Source organism: Hippopotamus amphibius, chromosome 7, assembly GCF_030028045.1.
Source record: "Hippopotamus amphibius kiboko isolate mHipAmp2 chromosome 7, mHipAmp2.hap2, whole genome shotgun sequence".
Lineage (NCBI taxonomy): Eukaryota > Metazoa > Chordata > Mammalia > Artiodactyla > Hippopotamidae > Hippopotamus > Hippopotamus amphibius.
In genome coordinates this window covers 118882806-118910627 of record NC_080192.1, presented here as the reverse complement: position 1 = coordinate 118910627, position 27822 = coordinate 118882806, and positions in this window count along the sequence as shown.

Here is a 27822-nt window from a genome sequence, read left to right as displayed (position 1 = left end):
GCTCTAGGCGTGTGAGTTGCAGTAGTTGTGGCACACGGGCTCAGTAGTTTTGGCCTGCAGGCTCTAGAGTGCAGGCTCAGTAGTTGCGGTGCACAGGCTTAGTAGCTCTGCGGCATGTGGGATCTTCCTGGACCAGGGTTTGAACCCATGTCCCCTGCATTTGCAGGCAGATTCTTAACCACTGCACCACCAGGGAAGCCCAAGGAGACCTTAATTTCCAAAACAAGCTTTGGTAGTCACTAGGATTAGTCATCTATATTCTCTCTTCTTCAGGATTGCACTTCCTGCCTCCTTGGGATTAGGTGTGGCCACATGGTTTGCTTTGCCCAGTGAAATGTGAAGGAAAGTGGCATGTGTCACTCTTGGGTAGAAGCTTTATGTGTATGTGCCACACTTTCTCTTCTTCTGCTGTGATATCTAGCAAGGTCCCTGATAGATGTCTACTCCACCACTTAAGTGACAGGCAGGGGAAGCAGAGCCCCTACCCACCAGAGGTGATCAGGTAGCATGAATACAACTTTTGTTGTTTTAAGCCACTAACATTCTATTTGGTTTTTTTGTTTTTGTTTTGTTTGTTTGTTTGTTTTTTTGTCCACCATATAACTGAGCCCATCCTGATTGATAGATACATAATGAATTCCTAAAAACTCAATCTTAAAGCATAAAAAAATATAGTCTCACATAAACATTAGATGAGGAATATTATAATTGGATGTTGCATTTCTAATCAAGAACTAAGCAGCAAATAATTCTAGCAATAATTACGTAATTTCATTATAGCTTAAAGTAGTCAGAGTTTTATATAATGTGCACTGATTCTATAAGAAACCTCAACTATTCTGTCATTAATTTTATCCATCAGAAATGATTTAATGTCAGAAGCTTGATTTTGTTGTTGTTTTGCTTACTTTCTTAAGCTTTGAATTTGCTCTGGTGATCAGGAGATGGAGGTAGGGGAAGTGGAAATGACTTGGATGGTCCATATCTCTTTAAAAAGTCGATGCCTTCTTTGATGATAAATATTCCTGTTGGATTCTAGCATCATTCAACCTCAGAACTATGCTCAAAATTGCATTTGTCTATTAAAAATAAAATGGCATCCAAATAGTTGAAGGCTTCTCTGGGCACTTTAGTTTTGCAAGCTTGTAGGGCAGGGATTCTTGACTCGAATTTGTCTGGTCTACTTGCTTACCAGGTTTGCTTTTCTCTTTCCCCTTCCCATTAAACAGCACTGGGTTATATTTAGGGTGAAGAAATTTGACCTAAGAATGTCTGAAGGCTGTGTGGAAGCAGGGAGGCTGGCTGTCATGCCTCTTAGCTTTTAGGATAGTTGTGGGCACTGTTTATTGATAAACATTTCTGGTTAGTTTTTTAAAAGACAACTTTTCAGAGCAGTTTTAGGTTCAGAGTAAAACTGAGAGGAAGGGACAGAGATTTCACACATACTCCCTGTCCCCGCCATATGCACAGTCTCCCCCATTGTAAACATCCCCCACTAGAGTGGGAGTGGTACGTTTGTTACAACTGACGAACATACACTGACACACCATTACCACCAAAGTCCATAGTTTATATTAGAGCTCACTCTTCGTGTTGTACATCCTTTGGGTTTGGACAAATGTATAATGACATGTATCCATCATTATAGTATCATACAGAGTATTTTCACTGCCCTAAAAATCCTCTGTGTTTTGCCTATTCATCCCCCAACCCTCACCCCCTGGCAACTACTGATCTTTTTACTATCTCTATAGTTTTGCCTTTTCCTGGTTATTATTTCTTTTTCACATCTTTATTGGTATAATTGCTTTACAATCTTGTGTTAGTTTCTGCTGTACAACAAAGTGAATCAGCTATATGTATACATATATTCCCATATCCCCTCCCTCTTGAGCCTCCCTCCCACCCTCTCTATCCCACCCCTCTAGGTCATCACCAAACATCAAGTTGATCTCCCTGTGCTATGCAGCAGCTTTCCTCTAGCCATCCATTTTACATTTGGTAGTGTACATATGTCAATGCTACTCTCTCACTTTGTCCCAGCTTCCCCTTCGCCTCCTGTGTCCTCAAGTCTGTTCTCTATGTTCCTGATTATTTTTTAAATACTAGATAATGTAAAGACTTTGCTCCCATAGCCTCCTTGAGTCAGTCCCTAGTTTCAGCATCAGTAATCTGTCAGAAAGTTACTAGTAACTTCAAAGTAGCCCACAGAGAGTCCTGAGTGTTTTTCAGGGAAGTATTGGCCTTAACTTTCTATTGGTTGCCTATTTGAAACCTCTATGGGGACAAAGGTTAACTGGTGAATCTTTTCCAAAAGAAATGCAAAACTATTCCTGTCTAGTGGAAGAGATAACCCAAAAGATTTTTCACCTTGTGAGATATCAGCTAGTTTTTATTGGATACTGAGCTTCTCAAATGTTTTTTGGATCGATTCTAATGTCTTAGCATTTACCTCATGAATTAATGAGTTAAACAGAATATTCAACATGTCAATTTTACATTTTCCCAAGAGTCTTGATTCTACCTTTTGAAAATTATATTTTAACAGGTCCTATTTCTGTTACAGGCATTGGGAAGCAAAGCATTGATGGTGCTCTGTGCATGGAAAGGTAGCATGAGCACAGTTAGCTCTTATATCTTATTCTTATGACATGACCATGGATTGTTGTGTTATGAAAGCAGACATCTCTCTTTAAAGTTGCAAACTTTCATTGAAAAATACCGGCTTTGGAAAGACACTGACAAAAATGGATATTGATTTTATAATCAGAGCAGCAGTTACTGTCAGCATCCCGCTCAGCCCCAGCTTGTATGACCCTATTAAATAGTAGTAACTTTATACGTGACTGAGCCCAGTGTTCCTCCTTCACTACAGTGGACACATATGCGTGTTATATATGTTATGTATATTTATGTGTGCTGTGTGCTATTGGTACTTGATCAAATTTCCTTGGTCTAGAAAACTGCTAGCACTAATCGATGAATTTAGTAAAGTAGCAGGATACAAAATTAATGCACAGAAATCTCTTGCATTCCCATACACTAATAACGAAAAAGCAGAAAGAGAAATTAAGGAAACTCTCCCATTTACCATTGCAATAAAAAGAATAAAATACCTAGGAATAAACCTGCCTAAGGAGGCAAAAGACCTGTATGCAGAAAACTATAAGACCCTGATGAAAGAAATCAAAGACGATACAAACAGTTGGAGAGACATACCATGTTCTTGGATTGGAAGAATCAACATTGTGAAAATGACTGTACTACCCAAAGCAATTTACAGATTCAATGCAATCCCTATCAAATTACCAACGGCATTTTTCACAGAACTAGATCAAGAAATCTTACGATTTGTATGGAAATGCAAAAGACCCCGAATAGCCAAAGCAATCTTGAGAAGCAAAGACGGAGTAGACTTCCTGACTTCAAACTATACTACAAGGTCACAGTGATCAAGACAGTATGGTACTGGCACAAAAATAGAAAGGGAGATCAATGGAACAGAGTAGAGAACCCAGAGGTAAACCCAAGCACATATGGGCAGCTTATCTTTGACAAAGGAGGCAAGAATATACAATGGAAAAGAGACAGCCTCTTCAATAAGTGGTGCTGGAAACATTGGACAGCAACATGTAAAAGAATGAAATTAGAACACTTCCTAACACCATACACAAAAATAAACTCAAAATGGATTAAAGACCTAAATGTAAGGCCAGACACTATAAAACTCCTAGAGGAAAACATAGGCAGAACACTCTATGACATACATCAAAGCAATGTTCTTTTTGACCCATCTCCTGGAATAACGGAAATAAAATCAAAAATAAACAAATGGGACCGAATGAAACAAAAGCTTTTGCACAGCAAAAGAAACCATAAACCAGACAAGAAGACAACCCTCAGAATGGGAGAAAATACTTGCCAGCAAAGCAATGGACAAAGGATTAATCTCCAAAATATACAAGCAGCTCATGCAGCTTAATACCAAAAAAGCAAATAATCCAATCCACAAATGGGCGGAAGAGCTAAATAGACATTTCTCCAAAGAAGATATGCAGATGGCCAACAAACACATGAAAAGATGCTCAACATCACTAATCATTAGAGAAATGCAAGTCAAAGCCACAGTGAGGTATTACCTCACACTGGTCAGAATGGCCGTTATCAAAAAATCTAGAAACAATAAATGCTGGAGAGGGTGTGGAGAAAAGGGAACTCTCCTGCACTGTTGGTGGGAATGTAAGTTGATATAGCCACTATGGAAAGCAGTATGGAGGTTCCTTAAAAAACTAAAAAAGGAACTACCATATGATCCAGTAATCCCACTACTATGCATATACCCAGAGAAAACCATAATCCAAAAAGAAACATGTACCATAATGTTCACTGCAGCACTATTTACAGTAACCAAGACATGGAAGCAACCTAAATGCCCATCAATGATTGAATGGATAAAGAAGATGTGGCACATATATACAATGGAATATTACTCGGCCATAAGAAGGAATGAAATGGAGCTATATGTCATGAGGTGGATAGACCTAGAGTCTGTCATACAGAGTGAAGTAAGCCAGAAAGAGAAAAACAAATACTGTATGCTAACTCATATATACGGAATCTAAAAAAAAAGTACTGATGAACCCAGTGACAGGGCAAGAATAAGGATGCAGATGCAGAGAATGGACTAGAGGACATGGGGGTAGGGGTGGGGGGGCGAAGGGGAAGCTGGTACGAAGTGAGAGAGTAGCATAGACATATTTACACTACAACTGTAAAATAGATAGCGGAAAGTTGCTGTATAACAAAGGGAGATCAATTCGATGATGGGTGATGCCTTAGAGGGCCAGGAGAGGGAGGGTGGGAGGGAGCTGAGGGAGGGAGGGGATGTGGGGATATATGTATAAATACAGCTGATTCACTTTGGTGTACAAGAGTGTAAAGCAATTATATTCCAATAAAGAGCTTAAAAAAAAATTTCCTTGGTCTACCAGGTGAGATTCATGACTTTAGAGCCCTGAGAAGATAGGTCAAAGGGAGATCAATTTGTGGGTTATTAGACAGATGGTAGAAGACAGACCTAAATGGTCTACAAAATCTGGAGATGCCAAGGGCCTGCAGTCTGGAGTCAGAAATCAGTAAGGCTGGAGACTGCTAGGCTCTGAGCCTCTTACGCATGGGAGACTTGCATTTTTATGTATCTGCCAGCATGGGAGATGTGCATTTTTATGTATCTGCCAGCATTTGGTACTTAGTAAAAGCTTAACCATTCTTGTTTAAATGAATGATAGCCTAGGTGACTAGGTGAAAGACAAGGCTTGAAACGAAAAATAGTAAGTTTTAGATGGGAAAAGGGTAGAAAAACTGGTTGAGGAGGGCTTCAGGAGGTTGAGCAGAGGAACAAAGAAGTGCTGAAAAGGAAGGCTGCTTTGGAAGACTTGTCTTCTGACCCGAGTTAAGCCCTGCGTCCTCTCTGTGCTCTGGAAACAGGGCTTAACTGAGAACATAGAGGTCTGTGCTCTGCCATCAACAACTCCAGCGATGTTGAGTAAATCTCTCTGCTTCTCCCTGGATGAAAACTAGAAATAACTCTGTCTGCTCTGCTCCCATCACAGGGAGATTGAGGCTAAGAGGAAATCTGTGTGAAAGTGCTCAGCAAATTTCAAGCACCACTCAGTAAAAGTAATTATCTGATGGAGCCATGTGGCAGAGGCAAGGAATTCCTGTATCACCCATCTCAACACTGGACCATGGCAGGAATTTAAAGCCCAAGTCCTGGAGTCTCTTAGGACTGGGAGCAGTTTTCAAATTATCAAAAAACCTTCTAGTAACAGGAAAACTAAGTTCCTTGAGATCAGTTTCAGTGTCCCAGGACAGCAGCAACACCCCTAGGCTTCTGACGATTGTTGGATAAGAAGGGTGTTTGTGAAGGACATGTCAGCGGGATTCTCCCCTCACGCAGGGCTGTATCCAACCTCAGGGGTCTGTTTTACTTGGGCTGAGTTTGCTGATGTGCTGTGACAACCAGTTCCGGATGTTTTATAAACAATTAGCTTGACAGTTTGATGGACTAGGGTAACATTTGGGTATCATCTGTACTGCAATGAAAGACAGATGATTATGTTTGACAGAAACCATCACCGGCAGTGAGGAAATGGAGAAGCCGGAGCCCTGTGGCTCACGCTGTCTTAAGATGTGGGGCCAGATCCAAACCCATTTGAGATGAGACCCAACAGCCTGGGTGACAGTCCTGACCTGGCTGGACATTGAATGGAGCTTCAGGGCATGCAACATGGTTTAGAAATGCCTATGTTGGCAGTGACCAATCTCAGCAAAAGAGGGAGAGAGAGGAAGGCTAGTTTAGTTGTGGCGATTGTCATATCAACAGGCCAGCCTGGGACCAGGGAGTCACTTCCATTCACACTTTTTCCTTTTTTAATTTTTAGGTCCTGTTTTATTTGTTAATCAGTTCTTAAATTCACATATCATAAACATCACCCATTAAAAATGTACTGTTCAGTGGTTGGTTTTTAGTATATTCAGATATGTGCAACCATCACTACCATCTAGTTCCAGAAATATTTTCAACATCCCAAAAGGAAACCCTGTATCCATGATCACTCCTTATTTCCTCCACCCCGACTTCTCTTTATCTCTATGGATCTGCCTATTTTTAGACATTTCATATCAATGGAATCATGCAATATATGTGGTCTTTTGTGTCTGGATTTCACTCAGTATAATATTTTTGAGATTCATTTATGTTATAGCATATGTCAGTACTTCACTCTTTTTATGGCCAAATAATATTCTATTGTATGGATATACCACTCATTCCTCAGTTGATGGAGATTTGGGTTGTTTCTCCTTTTTGGCTATTAACGGGTAATACTGTTATGGATATCTATGTACACGTTTTTGTGTGGACATATGTTTTCCATTCTCTTGGGTATATACCTAGGAGAGAAATTGCTGTCTGTATGGTACTCTACATATAACTTTTGGAGAAACCATACCTCAGGCTTTTAAATAAATCAGGTGAGCAGCAGTGCATCTCCTCATCTTTGTAAACTCCCTGAATTCTTTGGGGAGAGGGCAGTGCTAGTAGAGAAATGTGTAGGCCAGGTGTTTGGAGGAATAATATGAGTGGGAGCTGCGCCTTCAGATATCCAAATCTTTGACAGCAGCAGAGGTTTCTCTTCATAAGGGAAGCAGAATGCTGTGGCTGAGGACGGGCACTTCTACTGTGGGGATGGAGCCAATGATTTGACAGCTGGGGTGACTAATTTCCCTGTTTTGTACTACACCAGGCCATCTAGAGAAATACCCTCCATCTGCTGTGTACCCAACCCACTGTGAGATTGCTCTGATGGGCATACATGGCCTTGGCCCTCCACAGGTTAATCTAAGGAATAAGGTACATCAAGCAAAAATTTGTGACCAAATATTAAATTGTGTGGGATACATGACAGGCTTTCCAGGGAACAGAGCATTCAGCGTGGGCTGTGAGTATATGTGGGAGCCCCACACTCACAGAATCCCCAGGGAGAATGATGTGAGGCTAAGTTGGCTCTAGTTGCACATACATAATTCATCTTGGGATGGAAGGTGCATCCACTTTGTCTGCCTTTCTTCCTCCAGGCATCGTCTGGCACAAAAGTCAAAGACTCATGAACCCTGCTGGGGCAATGATAGGATTTGTTTTGGTCACGTGGTAATCCTGAACAAAAGGGCCTGGAAGACATATGGACCTTGTTCCAATGTTCTGTGAAGAGCAGTGAGTCACCTGGGCGAGTCATCCAACCTTCTAGGTTCTGGCCATAGAAAACAGTGGGTCTTTCTGGACACCAGATGCCTCTGCGACTTGATTTCTTTCTGGTGTATGACTCACGTGGAATGATTTTAAAAATTGCTGTGGACTGAACAGTCTTTTCTGTAGCTGAATCTGGGTACACAGAGCTGAAGCTGAATCAGAATGTTTTCCACACTTAATTTAATTCAGCCCAGCAGGATCTGGATGAAGCAGGAAATCAGGAAGCAAAGGAACCAGGGTGAATGTGAGAAAGGAAAGTTCTGGTACAGTTTAAAGTGAAACCAGCACCGGGGTAGACAAGGTATTATGCTAATCAAAGTTTTGTTTCTGATTCAGAAGCATAGACATTTTAGGTAACAGAAATAAGAGGCATCTGAGCTGCATAGGGAAGTTTTGTTTTAAGGTCACACTTGAACTTCCTAGAAATCACTGTTCCTGTCATCTTCCTAAAGAACATGAAGAGTGAGGGTTTGGTCTTCTAGTCACCACTGATCAGTTTAATATTCTGTTAAAAGTAGCACAGCCGTTTTGTAAAATAGGGAAAAAAAATACCAGAGTCCTTTGGATTTAATAACACAGCGTAATTTAGAGCAGATACACTAAATATCAGTGTTCAAGGCCAGATACATATGGCATAGAAAATATTTTTTTTTAGGTTGGTCAAATTCAACATACTTGAAAATAAGTGAATTTGGCATAAACCTTTGAGAAGGGCAGAGTCATAGGGATGGACCCCCAGCCTGTTGGAGATTGCACATGGGGTTGCCACCGAATTACTGGAGTATGAGATCCCTGTTGAACATCTGGAAAGGTCTTTGGAAACCAAGCATAAGAGGTAATATTTTATGAGAGTTATTATGTGTACCAGGCATTGTTTTGAGTATTTCACACATATTAATTCCTTTAATCCTCAAAACAATCCAGTGGGCATGATGGCTGCAAATTACTCTTAAATACTTCAGAAAAAAAAATAATAGGGAAAGAAAAAGATAATGATAAAGCAAATGGGAAAAACATTACAAAGGGGTGATCTGAATAAAGAGTAATAAGTTTTCTATGTACTATTCCAGCAACTTTTCTGTAGGTTTGAAATTACATCAAAGTAAACATTTACCAAAAACACACCCATGAAGAGGATCTTATTCTCATTTTTAGAGATGAGAAAAGTGAGGCACAGAGAGCTTCAGTAACTTGCTCTGGGGCACCTGATACTAAGAGGTAGAGCCAGGATTCCACATTGTTGTTCAGGGAGATTGACAAGGTGAGGGGTAGATGTAGAGACAGAAATACTATTAGTTGTTCAAGTGATTATTTTGGTCTTTGTTGCTCCAGAAGCATCATTTTGATCTGGCCACCAAGCCCAGCACTTGGGTACTTGGGCAACCTGAGTGGAGGTGCAAGGGAGGGATATAAGATATTTAGTGTGGTCTGTGCACAGCCACTGGTCCATACACATCACCCGCTCATGGAGAGATAAATACAAGTGAGGGTAAGCATTTAGAAAATTTGATAGCAGTCTGACATTGCTGCAACATCCAAACATTGTCATTTATCTGGTAATTTTTTTTTTCTTTTCTCTCAATTTGAAGATTTATTGAGAGGCTACTACATGCTTAGTATTGGATGAGACTTAGTTTGTTAAAGAGAAAGTTAGAGCAGTGATTACTAATGTCCAATCTGAAATATAATAGCAACTTCAAGTATATCATATCAAGGTTTTTCTTTAAAACATTTTCTAATGTGTGTGTTTTTAAAATTGAGATATAATTGACATATGATGTTAGTTTTAAGTGAACACCATAATGATATGATACATGTAGTGGAATGATCACTACAGTAAGTTCTAGTTAACATCTATCACCACGCATAGTTACAATTAAAAAAAATTTTTAGTTGAAGTATAGTTGATTTAAAACATTATATTAGTTTCAGGTGTACAACATAGTGATTCAGTAGTTTTATAGATTATACTCCATTTAAAGCTATTACAAAATAAATGGCTCTGTTTCCCTGTGCTGTACAATATATCCTTGTTGCTTATTTATTTTATAGATAATAGTTTATATTTTGTAATCTCTTGCCGCATCTTACCCCTCTCCCCTCTCCCCACTGGTAACCACTAGTTTGTTCTCACAATTTTTTTGTGTGAGTGATGGGAACTTTTAGGATCTTTTCTCATAGTTATTTTCAAATGTATAGTACAGTATTATTACTATGGTATTCATTTTTGTTGTATTTCACAAAAGATCCCCAACAGATCAGGGGATGGAGTAAAGGAATGAAAACTCGTGCTCCTTCATCATAGATAGTTTGTAAAGCACTGGCCTAGTCATGTTCTCTGTCTTGACAGATGAGAAAACCAAGGCTCAGAGAAGTGAGGTGATTTGAAAGTCTTGTAATTAGTCAGTGAGAGGGCAGAAACTAAAACTGTCTTCTGATTTCAGCCCTGGTACTTTTCTCATCTCCAAGGGATGCCATTCCCTTTGTGCCTTCACACAACCTAGGCAGCCATAAGGACGGCCCAGAACCTCTCTCTCCTCTCAAATTGCCCCTGGACACCAGAATAGGGGACAGAACTCGGCAAAAGCCTGCTCACATCAGTCTTTGGAGAATTCAGGCACTGGGTTTAGGGACGGGGAAGACCCCTCTGGAAACATTGCTGCTGAAATCTGATTGTTCCCTGCCTCCGCTGCTCATTTGCTTGTTATTACTTAGAAAAGATTCATTGCTGGTGAGAATAAATAAGAATCCAGGTTATTAGGAATATTTCTCAAGGATATAGCACCTTTTTAATCCCAAAGAAGTTAATATATTGTCCAGCTGTGCCAGAGGCACGTGGTTACAGGGGGTGGAAGCCAACTGGCATCCTAAATGGAACAAATGGAAAATGTTGGCTGCGGAAACTAAAGGGAATTCTTCACCTTAATTAAGAAAGAGCTCTGCAATATTGAAAGTCTAGGTAGAGGAAGCCAGACCTGGTTTCTGACTTCATTAAAATGAACGCTGCTTAATTAGAACTTAGTTAACACAAATTGGAAAGAAGCAAGACTCATGCCCATTGAACTTGGTCCAGGTCAGGAATTAAAACCCCATAGTTCAGCTCTTGCCCTTGAAAGCTGTCCTTCAACCTTCTTAGTTTATAGGTAACAAATCTGATCTGCTTCCCACGTTATCTGCTTCCCTACGGGAAATGGAGTCTGGTATTTTTAAAATACTACATTCAGAGGGAAATTTTTATTTAAAATTCTCTAATTCAATAAATATGGAGCCTCACATCAACCAAGAGCTTGTTTAGGATCATTCTTGCTGTCTGGCTGCTTGCAAAAGTCAAACCAGTAAACTATGCAGGACAAAATGTTGTTCAGGTTGGATAACTTCATGTTAATGAAATGTAAATAAAGCGAGAGAAAGGGAAATTTTAGAAATTCAAATAAACACACTTCATGTCATTTGTCTTCCCAGACAGTTTCTCAGATTCTCTTTTTCCATGGTCATGTTTCAAGTGCCTTTTAGTGATAACCCTGGATACTCCACATTTCAGCAAAATACAAACATTTCTCTCTTGTGTTCTTGTTTACTATTTCTGTTAGAAACATGAAAGCTACATCGGCTACATGGAAATCCTGGAGGGATTTAGGAAGGAAAGAGAAATTGTTTGACAATAAACATGGCAAATCCCATGTGATTAAATAAGTGCTTATAAATGAAAGCAATATTGCACTTTGAATTGTTAACTGTAAAGTTAGGACTGGAAATGATTGGGCAGGCTACCTGTTGTTGGGGCAGGAGAGTTGTATTTCAACCCAAAATCTGAAAAATCTTGAATGACAAAGCAGAGATCAAGAAACATGTGAGAGGTGAATTTTTTCTGTTACTGAGATTGTTTTGTTCTTGGCTTAAGAAAATAGATCTGGGAAAATCTAGTTTTTATAAACTCCTACAAATGAAGTGGCTTTCTGTTGCCATTGCTGAAATGGAATGGCCCTTCTCTGTAACCTTGATGTACAATTTGAATTCAGGAAATGGAGCTTAAGTTTGAGTTTCAGTGCTGACCAGCTAGAGGCACCATTAGCCAGGCCTATATGTCTGTCAGAAAAATCACTTCTCTCCTGGTAAAGCCCCTTCTGTCTCAGGATCATGTGAGATTCACCACACAACGCTCAGAAAACATGAGATCATCTTTACATAATGCGAGAATGAGAGCTGGGACCTGATTTCATATATTTTCCCACAGATTTTGCTTTTTACTCTTGTCAGTCATATCTGAAAGGCTGACAGTTACCGGGGGCTGTGGCCAGGCACGAGGGGGAATGCGTCATTGCTGGTCGTGTTGGCCATAGCAACATGTCTGCCTCGGAGCAGATCCAGTGTGGATGAACAAACGAAAAAATGTGTCAGAAGCCTTGGACAGGAAAATGAGCAAAAGTGAGTGCTGGGGCCATCCATCAGAAACTTCCAATGACCAATAACAGGATGTTCGTATAGTCATTTTACTTTTCAAGAAATTATCAAGCTGGCCAAGAAAATAATTGCAGGTAACTTATCACTAGTTGGCAACTTCTCAAAAAGTCCATGGTAGAGAAGAACCCTCATTTCTCATAAACTCAGTCATTGCTAAATTATAACGTCAATCAGCAAGTGTATCCGGCACCAAGAGCATTGTGTTAGCGGCAGTGGAGGCATCAAATACAAATAAGACGTATTTCTTATTCACAAGAGAATCTCAGAAGTCAGTGGGAGAGAAAAATATCTAAACATGTTTTTCCAATGCAGTAAACTGAGAGCTATAATAAATGTATGGAGTAGGTGCTACAGGAACACAGATAAAGGGTCAATTGATTCCACTTGGGGAAGTCTGAGAAAGTATCAGAGTGGAAGAGAATTTAGCTTCCTGGAAGGAGGAATAGAATTTACAAAAAAAAAAAAAAGATTTTAGTGAAGAAGTATATCAGGTATGAAGGCATGAAGTGCTTGGCATTTTGGGGGTATAAATGTAGGGCGATTTCATTGTCATTATCTCTGTGTGTCAATTGGTATATTCTCTCAATAAATCCAGTTTTCAAGACTGTAGTCTTACGTTGGATTAAAAAATCTAATTTGAAATGCAAGTCTGAGCAATGACATTTTTGTTCTGATTATCTCAGACTGCCCCCTAGAAACAGTGAATGCATTGGTGCCACAGGAGTAATTATTGCTGGGGAGATGGCCAGCCTCAGAGACGTTCCCCAGAGCACTGCATCAGCCTTGAAGAGGAGCAGAGAGGAGCAGCTGCTCTAGTGTGGCATCACATACAGGGAAAGACAGAGAGCAGCAGAGTTCTAGGTCACCCCGAGGTCAACACAAGGAGGTAGGGATTTGCAGACTGGAGGCCAAAGCAGGATCCATGGTCATCAGGCGCAGAGGCCAGTACAGAAGACCCAGGGCGGGGCGGATTCATTCCACTATCAGATCCCTCTTCTGTAAAATAAACTAGTTTGCCTAAATCAGTCTGGCAAACTTTGTTTCTTAAAGCCCTAGGGTTCCATAAAGGTGCCTCAGTGGCTGGAGATGAGAAGTCTTGCCAAGTTGGAAAGGCTAAACCTTCCTACCTTCACTTCAACCAGAGCGTTTTGATTCCATTTGTTTTCTTATTGGCAATCCACAAGCTACAATTTGAAAAGAGTATATTTATTGCTCAGAAAAACCCTTAGTATCTTGGACTAGAGAATCACATTCTGATGCTATGATTCTAAGCCTCCCTTACTTCCTCTGCAATCCCATAATACTTGATTTATGCCTCTCTATAACACTTTTCCAGTTTTACTTTGTATCATTCTTTATGTCTCAAAGATGTGAACTTCTTCTTCTCTTAGGCATTTTTTTGCTCCATAAAGGCAAGTTCATGGCTGTTAAATTCTCCCTAGTTATACTAGCCTTCTTCCTGTTCCTCACATTCACCAAACTTGTGCTGTAAAGCCTTTGTATTTGCGGTTTTCTCTATCTGGAATTGTTTTTCCCTGAACTCCATAAAACTTGCTCCTTCACTGCCTTGAGGTTCCTTCTCAAATGTGACTTTATTTGATGGCCCTTTCTGAACACGTAATATATAAAACAGAACCACAATACCCCTACACACACACACTCCTGAAGTTCTACGTTCTACTTTATTTTTCTCCACAGCACTTACCATCACTTGCGTATTTTATATTTCATTATTTGTTTCAATTCTGTCTCACCCCACTAGAAAGTAAATTTTAGGGGGCAGGGACTTTTTCTGTCTTGGTCACTGCTCTCACCCTGGAACGGAGTCTGGCATAAAGTAACCCCCTCCCTGGAGGCAGTTGGGACCCAGCTCCTGTCCGGCCAAGACCTCCTGTTCTATAAAGAGCCCAACTACAGCAACTTACAATTTAGCTGAGTTTTCTTTTTGTCTCTAACATCCAAACCAGTGACCCAGCAGTCCCACCTCCTCTAGTACTAAGAGTAACTGGACAGACTGGTAAGTAACACGCATGGGATTTAGGGTTGAGGATTTGGATCTGGTTTTAACTGTGTCTTTGGGGTGCTTTTAGGCAAATTACTTAACTTCTCCTAGCGTTCAGTTTCCCTCTCTGTAAAAATGAGGTAGTAATTTACCTGTCATACAAGGTTGTTATGAGGATGACATAAAGTATGATGTGTGAAAGGTGCTTTGTTATCTGTAAAGGACCATGTGAGATGTGACCTCCGGAGAACGAGGCAGTGTAAGACCTGGATTCTGAATTGCTCTTGAGTCAACACTAAATCTATGGCTTCTGGCGCTTACCTAATTTCTCTGGAAATGCAGATAAGACTACTGTTCGAAGGCAGGAAAGTGAATCAGACTATCTAACTGAAATATCTTTTAACTTGATTTTGGGGAAATTAGTAAGAATGTATTTACCAATAAAGTATTTTTATTGACACTGCAAGGTTTTCAAATGAATTGTCCCTCTAAACAGTACCATTCCAGCCCTGTACCATTTGGAAAGGCCTCTTTACTTTATTTGGGAATATACGATAATTTCTGTTTGCCCACATTTATGTCATGTACCTCAGCCCCCTAGATTCAGAAAAAAAAAAAAACCATATATCTGTGGAATGCATTTGGCACTTACCTTGAATTGCCTCCTCCAAGAAGTAATTTTATATTTATCACCATTGATGTAAAATGCTTGAATGCTCAGGAGGCCGTGTGTTTGGAGGTACTGAACACTGCAAAGAGAGTTAAGACTTTGAGGTTTTGTCCTGGTTCTATCACTGGCTAGTTAAATGACCTTGGGCAAGTTGTCATCTCTCTGGGCCTCGGTTTCTGTGTGTATGTGTGTGTGTGTGTGTGAGAGAGAGAGAGAGAGAGAGAGAGTGGAAAATCACATCAAGTGCTGACTTCAGGCTCTCTGGGGGAGAGCTGCCTCTGCTTAAGAACACCCCTTATATGGGTATGTTTGGTTTTGAAAATGAGACCCACAGGGCACAGCTTCACTGTGAAACAAAAAGAATTGTTTCTCTACACTATAAAAGAGAGAGATATTAGTGAGGTGACCTAGGAAGAAAGAGATGCTGGAAGAGGGGCCGTGGCCAAGAGGAGGAGTGTTGGGGAGAGAAGGCCCAGCGGAATGGCTCGAGTCTGAGACTCAGGTGGAGAAATGGAAGCTGTTGAGTGATGGGAAAGGCCAACTGATTCTTAGGACAGAGACAACTAATGTCCAACAAGGAGTCATTTTCCGGAAGGTCCAGGTTGCAAATCTAAAGGACTTACAGACACTTGTTTGGATGCTCTTCTCTTATGTTTTCTGGTCCTACATTTAGGTCTTTAATCCATTTTGAGTTTATTTCTGTGTGTGGTGTGAGAAAATTTTTAATTTCATTCTTCTACATGTAGCTTTCCAGCTTTCCCAGCATCACATATTGAAGAGACTGTGTTTTCTCCATTGTATATCCTTGCCTCCTTCGATAAGTCACATAATTCTTATCCTCTTAGATAACACATACCAGTTCCTCATGAAAGAGAACACTTTTCTAGCAATAATTTTTAAAAGGAATCTATTGTATTGAGGATACTCAGGCTGAAATTAGCACTCTAAACAAAAATTTAAAATTTTTTAAAAATGAAATTGAATACATTTTAAAAGTTCATGTCTTCTGTATCTCAGTGTGGTAACAAGCCCTTAAATCTCAGTGGCTTAACTCCAGGAAAATTTTATTTCTTGCTCACATCACAGTGTGATACTGCCCGTGTAGCATTCCTAGGTCATTCTCATTTAAACAGAAACTCAGGGATCTGGTCTCCTTCTACCTTGTAACTCTACCAACTAGCAGTCCTTACTTTCCAGTGTATAGATAAGAGACAGAGGAGGAGAGGGTGGAAGAGAGCAGGAGAAATTTGAGAGACAAGGCCTGAAAGAGACACACGTTATTTTCACTCATATTCCATTGACCAGAATGTACTCAGTCACATCCTCCTAATTTATTTGCAGGGGCAGTTGACCTATGCGTTATTCCTCTCTTCCCAGAAGGAAGAAATGGGATGGATGAGCATCTGGCCAGTTTCCGTCAAATCTAATAGTCATCTTAGGGCTTTTCTTCTTCTCACCTCTGAGTCTGTTTTGAAACATTTTAGTCCCTGGAGGTCCCAGGGATAAGGAAGTCCACCAATTATACAAAAGTAGAGTAAAATTATTATATTAATATAACTTATAATGCAAATCATATTCATCTGTATCAATCAACGAAATACTGTGGAATTAAAGATACCGCAGCTAAAATTGGAGTTGGGACAGCCGCTCTCACTCACTACCACGTGTTGTCAATTACTCCAAACAGGAAGAGATTTAGGCCTACATCTCCTACAGGGTGGTGTTGTCTACTTTGCTTTCTAGCAGGAAGAAGAAAACTTCTCTCCACCAACAGTTCAGTCAGTCAGAGACTGTAGCAGCCCAACAAATGAGAAGCCTCAATACTTTGGGCTCCCAGCTTCTTCCAATGGCCTCTTCAGTTTGCCTAAGATCTGCTGTAGTTCACATATCCCGAACTGTAATTCCTCTGGTTATTCCTGGATAAACCATTTTTGTCTGGTAAAATAACTGGCTATTATATTATTAAAGTTGACAATACGAAATGTTGGGACAATTTTTAAACATTCCTATAAATGGTGAAATTTTTATATTGTCAAATACATAAAGTAATATGGTCACTGAATGAGGTGGTTCTGTGTCCTCATTCAGAACAGCTCTGATTTTAATTGATTATGTATTGGGGTTTCAAATAAGATTCTTTCATACAAGACTTTCCCTTTTGAAAAAAAGGTCTGAGAAGTGCTGAGTTTGGACAGGCCGCTTCCTTGACTCAGGCTGCTTAAGGATCAGAAGCTGCTTCCGTTGGGATACAGGAACCAGAAAGGATCATGTCAGAAATGGAAAGATGGGTTGGCCTACTAGACAAAAGAGAGAGTTTTCATAATATCCATATTATTCTCGCTTTAAGCCCTGTGTCAGCACCAGTTTAAGCTTCAGCAGATCTGAAACACTGTGCTTGATGGCATTTTTGGAAAGTTAATCAGCTTCCATTCATGAACACTTGCATTTTATGAAGTTTCACACCCATACGTTGGCTTTGAGGTTTACTTCATTCAGACTCATATTGGAAAGGCTTGAATTCCTATCACAGCCAGGATTTTCTTCAGCTTCAGGGATTTGTTTGGTTTTGTGCCATTTTATCTCAACTTTTATTTCTTCCATCTGATTCGAATATTTCCTTACCAACCCATGGTTCGTCTTAACAAGATGGGGGAAAAAGAAAAGAAGCGCAACGGCACCTCTCTTAAAACAGGAAAACATTCTGCTTTGAATTTCCTGTCAGATTTTTGGGCAGGTTAGTTGGCAACTGGTGATTTGGACATATTTCAAATTTCAGAGTAAATTTCACAGAGCTTTATTGTCTCCCTCTGGGCCCCTGTTAGAGAACAATAAGACGCTAGGCTTAGCTTAATAACCACACTTTTCATTAGTCAGCTGCTCTTCCGGTGCACATTGCAAGCACTTTATCTTCATCATCTTATGGCTTTTTACTCTATCTGTGTGATTGGAAAGGAACTCTGAATCATCAGCAGCATTTTACAGTGGGTGAGGGAGGGGAACAGGGCTTAGGAAGAAAGAGCCTGATGTTACTTCAGTACCAGCTGGGTGTCAGCCACTGCCTTTTCTGTTGTTGGTGTTGTCTTAATAAGCTTCTTATTTTAGAATAGTTACAAAGATAGTGCAGAGAGTTCTTATATACTCTACACCCAATTTCCCCTGTTGTAGCATCTTGCATTACTATGGTAACATTTTTCACCCTAATGAACCAATAGTGATATTGCTAACTGAATTTCAAACTTTATTTGAATTTCCTTAGTTGGAACCTAATGTCTTTTTCCTGTTCCAGGATGTGTCATGCTGGATCCTATATGACATTTAATTGTCATGTCTTCTCTCTTTAGCTTGCTCTGCCACTGTCATCTTTCGTGTGTGTGTGAGTATGTACCAGGTTATGATGTAATATGTAGGTCACGGTCCACCAAGTTGAAAGCCACTGAGAGCTAATTATAGTTAGTCGCCCCTTTAAGCTCCTAACAGTAGTTGAAAGGACAATGTTAAGGAACATGTCAACTATTAGAAGTATTTCTGATGCTAGTTTGTTACAGTCAAAAAGAAAAAAAAAAAGGAGCGGAGATAGTTACGTTTATAGAAAGTTGAAGAGCAAATAGTAGGCATCCTGGAGATGGAGAGAATCCAGGCCTTCATACCATTCAGGTCTATAGGCACCTATAGAGTTTTCAAAGCAAGCACCAGTGTGTTTCCACTAGTGATGTTCATCTCTTTCAGGAATGCTGTTTGTCCTTAGTGACTCTTAGCTGCCACTTTTACCGATTTTTTTTTTTTTTTTTAAGTGTCACATGTGGTGAGTTGCCTGGGTCTAGAAAGTTTGGTACATAGGTTTGGGCTTCATTGGCTGTTTCTCATGGGAAAGTCAGTTGATGAGATTAGAGATGAAAGACGGTACCGGTCAGCTGTTTTAGGCTTATACACAGATGGAATGAAGCAGGGAAGGCAGGGTGTGTGCATTTGTCATAATACTGAGTCCAGATAATTTAATATTGATTTCCCACCTTATTGTTTGTGGAGAGTAGGGGGTGGTAAGGTCAAAGGTGATGAGAAATCCTAAAGTATTTGTTAGTTCTGATAATGTAACCCCTAACCCAATAAATTACTGCACTTAAAGTGTCTTTATAGGCTTTGGAAAGGTGACAGGAGAGAGAGAGAGAGAGAAGTGGATTAAGTGTTTCTAGTTACCTGAGTATAAAATCTCTATGGGGTAGACAAATAGGATTTGACTGGTGTAACTCATCTTTCATGTTTCAAGCCAAAGTGAACAGAATGCATACACTTAGTAGTTGCAACTAAATAGGATTTGTGTGTGTTTTAATTTTTAAAAATTAATTTCTTGAACTTAGAATCTGTTGTTGGAAGGAATTGTCAGAGACCTCCAGATAGGTAACTTAGTCACAACCAGCTATTTCCTTTTTTTTTTTTTAACTTTAATGTAATCCTTTATTTGATTTTATGGGTAGGGCCAAACACTGACCTTAACAGAAAGGAAATTGCCACTGAGGAGGCCTAGTGAACTTAATCATTTCAGCTTTAATTCTTTTTTTTTTTTAAGAACTTTTATTGAGATACAGTTAACATACAATAAACTGCATATATTTAGAGTGTACAATTTGGTATCCCAGTCTCCCAGTTCATTCCCCCTCAGCCCTCCCTGCTTTCCCCACTTGGTGTCCATATGTTTGTTCTCTACATCTGTGTCTCTATTTCTGCCTTGCAAACCGGTTGATCTGTACCATTTTTCTATATTTCACATATATGTGTTAATATACGATATTTGTTTTTCTCTTTCTGACTCACTTCACTCTGTATGACAGTCCATCCATGTCTCTACAAATGTCCCAGTTTCATTGCTTTTTACAGCTGAATAATATTCCATTGTATATATGTACCACATCTTTTTTATCTATTCATCTGTTGATGGACATTTAGGTTGCTTCCATGTCCTGGCTATTGTAAATAGTGCTGCAGTGAACATTGGAGTGCATGTGTCTTTCTGAATGATGGTGTTCTCTGGGTATATGCCCAGCAGTGGGATTGCTGGGTCATATGGTAGTTCTATTTTTAGTTTTGCAAGGAACCTCCATACTGTTCTCCATAGTGGCTGTATCAATTTACATTCCCACCAACCGTGCAAGAGCGTTCCCTTTTCTCCACACCCCTCTCTAGCATTTACTGTTTGTAGATTTTCTGATGATGCCAGTTCTGACTGGTGTGAGGTGATACCTCATTGAAGTTTTGATTTGCATTTCTCTAATAATGAGTGATGTTGAGCAGTTTTTCATGTGCCTCTTGGCCATCCATATGTCTTCTTTGGAGAAATGCCTGTTTAGGTCTTCTGCCCATTTTTTGATTGGACAACCAGCTATTTGCTTTTTATTAAGTAAAAACTGATTTTTACTTTCATCTCCTAGACCTTTTTCATTTTAGTAATTAAAATAAGTTGGATAGATTGCTTGGAAAAATTAAAATAATATAATGATCATTCTAAATTGTAGCAATTGCTTGATTAAACACTGATTGAAGAGTTTGTGGCGTATTCAAGTCATTCATATTTATTTCCCCTGGCTTTCCCCCCACCACCCAACTTTTAACTATTTTACTGAGCTATGAAAATAAAGAGGGAAACAAACAAGAAAACAGAAAAAGTGAATCCATTCTACATTGCCAAGTGATTTGGTCATTTCGGGATACGCAAGGGAGTTGAAGAGATAAAATAATGCATCTATATTAATTTGTTCTCTCTCATTAAAACTAAGAGAAGGTTATTTCTAAGTTCAAGATATTTACCACCACCTCCTCCTCCTCCAAGGGAGAATGATCACACACACACATATACACACACTCGCCCTCAAACCTCCAGATTTTGCCCTAACATCTCAGCACCTCCTTGGCTTTTCATATTTACTTTCAATTCATTAAATATACTTTGCTGTTTCCAGTCTGCTAAGGCTTCATGTTTCTTTGGGAAAGTAAATGGCAAAAGACCACATGACTGTCGAGGGCAAACACTGCTGAAAGCCACAGCTGCTGCTTAAGGGGGAATGAGTGGGCTGGTTAGAAAGACAGGCAGTATGTGGGGGAGAGGTTAGAGATGGGGTAAGAAGAAAAATGTTCTGCTCCTTCCCTATTGCCTATGTTTAGGTCCTTCAGGAAGCAGACACCAGGATGGGATTAGAAATGCAGGACTTTTGGAGGGGATCATGCTTGTGAAAGAGAAAAGGGAGGGGGAGCAGGAGGCAGTGGGGAGGGCCTCAGGTCACGATGCAAATTTGATGTCCATGAAGGGAGAGCAGGAAGGAAGAAGAATTGGGTACATAGCGCTTCAGACTGCAAGGCAACTCTGAGAAAGTCTTGGCTAGGTTGATAGGAAGCCCTAAATCAACAATTCCCAGTAGAGAAATTCCTCCACTGGGTAGGAATTACTGGCTCTAGTCCATCCCCCACCCCATGCTCGGTCATTGGCTAGGAGCTGCTCTGGAAAACCATAGCCTTGGTGTGAAAGCTGCAGTGGATCCCAAAGCTTCAGAAGCTGCAGACTGACAGATAAGTACACTTCTCACTAAAGAGTCTCCTTAAAGGGAGATCTGAGCAGCATCTCTCCATGGCTGCCATACGCATGAATCACATTAATATTAGAGCTCAGGAAAGGCAAGGATGGGTGAATCCCATCTTGGATATCTGGTCACCCTGCCATCCCCCTGCCACCTCCCCACCATTATAGACAATTAACAAGAACCAAAAACTTGAGTTACAGTGATAAGAGTTTTCCTTTTTCTCCTAAAATTCTAAGACACCTTGCAAAAGTTAGCTTGACCCAGTTCAGTTTCTTCCAGCTACCACATGCAGTCCAAACCCTAACAATTTGCAGCATGCTGACTCAACTTGTCAGAGACGGAAGCCTCTTGGCAGAAATGAGAACTATCTCACCTCACAGATCTGTATGGAAATGAAAATTGATTCACTGATGTTTTCATTCTTTTTTTCTTTTTGTGGTGCTGCTTTTAAGTGCTGGAGAATGTTGGCTTTTTTTATGACTCAAAAGCGTAAATCTTTTTCTAAGGTGAAGGATTCATTTTCACAATGGAAGAGAGTTAGTCTCTTCTTGTTTTACACTTTGTGTGAGAATTGATTACACAGAATCAATTGACCCAAAATATTACAATGGGGGAGAAAGACAGGAACGTAAATGAACCACAAGCCAAAAGGTAGTTTCTGAACATGACTCCGTAGGTAAGTGCAGCTTTGCAAGGAGCTTTTCAAAATCATTAGGCCACTAAGGTTCAGTTGAGCCTGTCATACAAATCATCTGCTCATTTATTTTGACCAACTTGTTCAGAACTCCATATCATATTCCATGTCTCTGGGTCTAGATAGTAAGATTATCTTATGTGAGAGATAAATTGGAGACTGAGAAGTCACAGGCTCCAAGGGACATGAAATGCTACCTTCAGATTAACAATCGGCCTCTCCCAGAGTTTCAACTTTTCCAGATGCAAATTGCCGAAATATTCCAGTCAGCCTCTCTGGCTATAGCATATGTAGGCACTCAAGGAATGGGTATGATACAATTGATGCAAGAAAGATGGCCAAGCTTAAGCAGAGAGGGAATGGTGGAAGTGTGTATTGGTGGAGGTTAGAAATCTTTGCAGAGAATCTATTCTATATGTTAGGCCTCTTGCTGCCCCTCTAAACTGAGCTTCCTGGGAAAGCTGTATCAATAGAAAAGAAAGGAGAGAGAAGATTTGCTTAATTTATTAAGCAAAGTCAACTGCTTGACTTCTTATAAGCTGGTTTCATTTCTTTAAGATCAGGGTATATAGTCCTGTCCTTTGCTTGCTACTGATTTCATTTTTAATGACAGCATGGTGGAAATCAATGGTTTGCAGTGGTTTTCAAAATTAGTTTTAGGAGTGGAGCTCTTGCTTCAAAGGAAATATAAAATAAAGTGAGAATAGAAAGTCTAGAGCTCTGTCTGTCCAGCCTCTCCTTTAAGCACCTCCTCTAACCCCAAGACTCTGTGGGACATAGTTTGAAAGTCACTGTAAAGAGGTTTTGAGTAGGAGTTTAGGTCTAGAACAGAGATGATTCTGGTTTGAGTCCAGTTACTATTTCATTTTTGTAACCTTGAGTAGATAACAATAACAATAATAGCAATAATGGTAGTATTGTGGTGAGTGCTCTATAAATGCTGTTATTATAATTAGTAATAACAGTTATACAGATCGTTTATAGGGAATGTGCCATGTGCCAAACACTGAGCTGTTTTACACAACATGCATTATTGCCTTTAAATACAGCAAGCCTAAGAGATTTAGGTGAGGTTACTAGGATAGAGAGGTCAGGGCATTTGCCCAAAGCCACATAGCAAGTGATGAGCAGAGAGGGGCACAAATGCAGGAACATCTGACCCCAGAGCCAGGGCTCCAAGCCCATGTGTGTGCAGATTTATAGCCTCAGGGTCCTAATCTGTGAAGTATAGATACTGGATTAAGTGATCACTAAGGGTTTCAAGAAAAACTTATTTCCGTGGCAGTTGTGTGCTGAGCTCTAAAACGAACAGAATTGCAGCTTCTACCTATTATTATAAACATCTGCTGGAACCTACTTGTCATCTCTTTATAGAATGACATACTTTACCCTTTATTCTAAAGCCCTCTGCTATAAGTCATTGAACCCATTATAATTCCACCCAGTTTACAAATTTTAACAGGCATCACCAGTAACTTTACTGTCTCACTTCAACCCTCCTTTTTTTCTTTATCTCCTTTGGCAGAGAATTTGGCATTTTCACAACTTAACCAAAAATCAGTAGATCATTGTTCATGTAATATTAGCTTGATGCAAAGGGAGGGTGGTGTTGTGGTTATTTTCCTAGCTTTGTCAACTGAAATTCCTTAGAAGCAATGACATTCCTGTAGCAATGAATGGAATCCATGACTAGATCTTGATTTCTAAGTACCATTCTCCATCAAAATGAGCAAGTGGCTGTGTTTATAACTTTGCTGCCCACCCCTGAGTGTGTGGGAAAGTCACTGGGACCGAGTAGACAGAGGGCACTGGGCATGGAATTGGCAGACTGGTTTTGTGACTCACCAGCTCAGTGAACCTGAGCAAGTCAGATTATTTATGAGGGGGTCAGTATTTTTTATTGTGAAATAAGAAGGTTTGACTTGCTTCTTGCAATCCATTCTCCACTCTGTAGCCAGGCGTTCTTTCTCAAAAGTGAATTTGATCCATATCACTTCTTTCTCCACCTGTTTGTTGGCTCCACATTGCTCCTAGGATAAAGGCCACCTTCTGTGACATGATATGAAATGGTCCCTGCTCACCTTTTCTGAGCAGTGTTTCTTGTGCTCTTGTCCCACACACCCCCAGTGTACACTCTCTATATGCTCTGTGATGGAAACTTACTAACCTGAAGTTCTTTTTTTTTTTATAAATTTATTTATTTATTTATTTATTGGCTGTGTGGTGTCTTCATTGCTGTGCACGGGCTTTCTCTAGTTGTGGCGAGTTGGGGCTACTCTTCATTGCAGTGCACGGGCTTCTCATTGTGGTGGCTTCTCTTGTTGTGGAGCACAGGCTCTAGGCACGTGGATTTCAGTAGTTGTGGCACACAGGCTCAATAGTTGTGGCGCACAGGCTTAGTTGCTCCGTGGCATGTGTGATCTTCCTGGAGCAGGTATTGAACCCGTGTCTCCTGCATTGGCAGGAGGATTTTTAACCACTGCGCCACCAGGGAAGTCCTAAACTGAAGTTCTTTATGAGCTGTGCTCACTCACCTCCACATCTTTGCTTGTGCCCCTCCCCATAACCTGTGAAGTTTTCCCTCCTCCTCTTCTTTTTGCCTATCTATGTCTTTCTCATCCAAATGGATATTATTGCTTCCAGAATGCTTTCTTTGGGCCACAAATTTAATTAAATGCTTCCTATATGTGTCTCTTTAGCCTATACACTGTTCTGTAATTACTTGTACTGTACTGGTCTGTCCTACTAATCTTTAAGCAGTTAGAAGCTATGCCTTAGTCATTGCCATATTCCTAGGGCCTAACACAAAACCAGCACCTTGTTGTGGACTCAAATATTTGTTAAGTGAATTAGTGATTCTTTTCATCTTCTCCGACCCTCAGCTTACTCATCCATTATGTGAGAATGATAATATGTATTTCCTGGATTGCGATGAGGATTGCTAGAGATAGGGTATGAGAATGCACTTTGCTAACAGGAATCACTTATTCCTGCAAAAGACAGGAGGGAAGACTCGTTTTCTTTCTGGTATGCAATTTCCTCTTATCCAGGGTTGGCAAACTGTGACTCACAGACCAAATCCAGACCACTTCTTGTTTTTGTATTACCCCGAAGTTAAGAATGATTTTTAAGTTGTTAATTGGTTAGATAAAGTCAAATGAAGAAGAATGTGTCATAACACGTGGAAATTGTATGAGATGCAAATTTCAGAGTCTGTGAGCAGTTTTATTGAGACTCAGCCATGCTCATTTGCTAAGTACTATGGCTGTGTTTGTGCTACAGTGGCAGAATAGAGTAGCTATGACAGGCCCACAAAACATAAAATATTTACCCTCCAGCCTTTAATAGAAAAAGTTTGCCAACCTCTAAACCTAAAACTTCTTCCGTCCCCTCACTGCCCAACCCCTGCTTTGGGCTTGGGTTCTGCTTTGATGTCTCAGCCTTAAGACATTTGATATTTCATCACAGATCTAAAGAGAAAGAGTTGTTTCTTATTTATCCCTAAACAATCGTATGAGTGTCTATGCAGAACACAGCAGGAGGTTTCCACAAAGATATTTCATATTTGAGCCAATGTAATGTAGGGGACTTAGGAACAAAATTACTGGGTTCCCCTATGAACTGTCTCATTGCTTGGGTTACTTGTTAAAGGAAGGGCTCCTTCTGGTTTTCTCAGATTAATATCTGAGTCTGAAATTTGTGCAGATGTGTATGATTTTTTCTCTGTAGGTGGCTTGATTTTTATTTCATGTTTTAAAAGAAATTAATGGAAAGGAACTAAAAGACAAAGCAGTTCCCACTTTAAAATGAGGGGCTCAACAAAACAAAATTAAAATTTAAAAAAAACAAAAGGAAAAAAAAGAGGGGCTCAGTGTCATTAACATTAGATTCAGTCACATGATTGGAAGTGAAGGGAGAGAGAAAGGAGAGAGGGAGAGACAGAGAGACAGAGAGATGGAGTGACAGGGAGAGGAGAGAAGAGAGTTGGAGAAAACAACCAAGAAATACAGTGGTCATCTGATGAAAAGACAGGGAAGCTAGAAATCCAGTTTAGGAAGCTGGGAGCCCAGGAATATGAAAGGAGAATACCTCAGGAGTCGGCCTGGCTCTGTGAGGACATTTTTGTGGTAGTTAAATTGCTTCCTGCAGAATCTCTGTAGTTGTTTGGCATTGGAGTCTCTCCTGTTCTGTTTCCCCTATCTGTGTAGTATAGCTGTGGTTGTAGGTGAAAGAGAAAACTTGAAACACTCTGTTACGCAGAGGAACGTGGTGTACCACCTTCCAGAGAAGAACCCAGTGATTGCTTGGAGTCTGAGCTGCATTCCTGAGCTTCTCTGAGGATGTGGTAAACAAGTTGTGAGGGTCCAGAGATTCATAAGGAGAAGCTTCAACATTGTGAAATAGTTCTGACATCTTGGTTGCTCCATTTGGCACCATACCATGCTTTGTGTGAAAACAGTGTTTTTGACAATGTTGTAGACTGGTCTAACCACTAAACCCACCAACTCCTCCCCTCTCCGCCTTCTAAAATTGCTCCAACAAAATAAAATTAAAAAAAACCCAACAAACGCATTATCCCAGGATAATAGAGAAGCAAATACTGAGGGTTAGAGGCAATGATATAAAGTACATATGTGAGCTTTCAGTTTGACCAAGTTCATAATATACGCTGTGTGTGTAAATTCACAATTTGAATCTATAAACTGGAGATATGACACTCTGAGTTGGTTTTGGAAATTGCATAGTCTTACATGAGTCAATGGTTGCTACCAAGTATTTTTTTTAACTCTTTAAATTGAGAGTTTTTAATGGATTTTGAGAATTAGCTTAACCTAACTTGGATAATTCTATTATCCATCCCCCACCACGCCCCCCCTCCCCATTTTTGCAGTGCTTTGAAAGAGCAGTTTAAGTTATATCAACTAGAAACATGTGCTTCAACTTCATCTGTTATTGGTATTTCTCTTTACATAGATGTGGCAAATTGTTGATGCCTATAAACATTTTCCTTTTAGGGAAGGGACTGGATTTACGGTGCAGAATTACATTAACCTATGCTGGGTCAGAGTATCTGGGAGGTGCTTATTACATAGTGTACCTGTTCACTGGAAGAATTTCTTTCTGTTTATGTGCCCAATTACAATGTAGTTTATAATAAAATGCTCTTCTTCCAGACATCAGCTTTCCAGGCTCATTTTTTCTTCCTGTTAACATAAGCAAAGCAGTGTGTACTTGGCTGATAATTAATCAGCAATTTGTAGATGTTGTTTCTTTTTCCTCCTAAACTAGGGATGGGCAACAATTTTTCTATCAAGAACCACAAAACTGTAGGGGAAATAACAAATAAGACCTCAAAATTTAAAAAATAATAATAATAAAAAAGAAAACTAGAAGGTGGTTTGTCAATTTATTTTTTTAATTTAAAATATGCAGATGTACAAAAATAGCAATCATTCATATTTTCACTTCCCAGTGTTAAATATTTATCATCATGGTATATTCTTATGCTTTAAAAAAAAACTGTTATTTTTGTAAAAAAGAAAAAAGGGAGGGGGGTCTCAAAGAATTAAAAATAGAAAAAATATAAAGATGAAGAGGAAATAACCTCAAATCCTACTA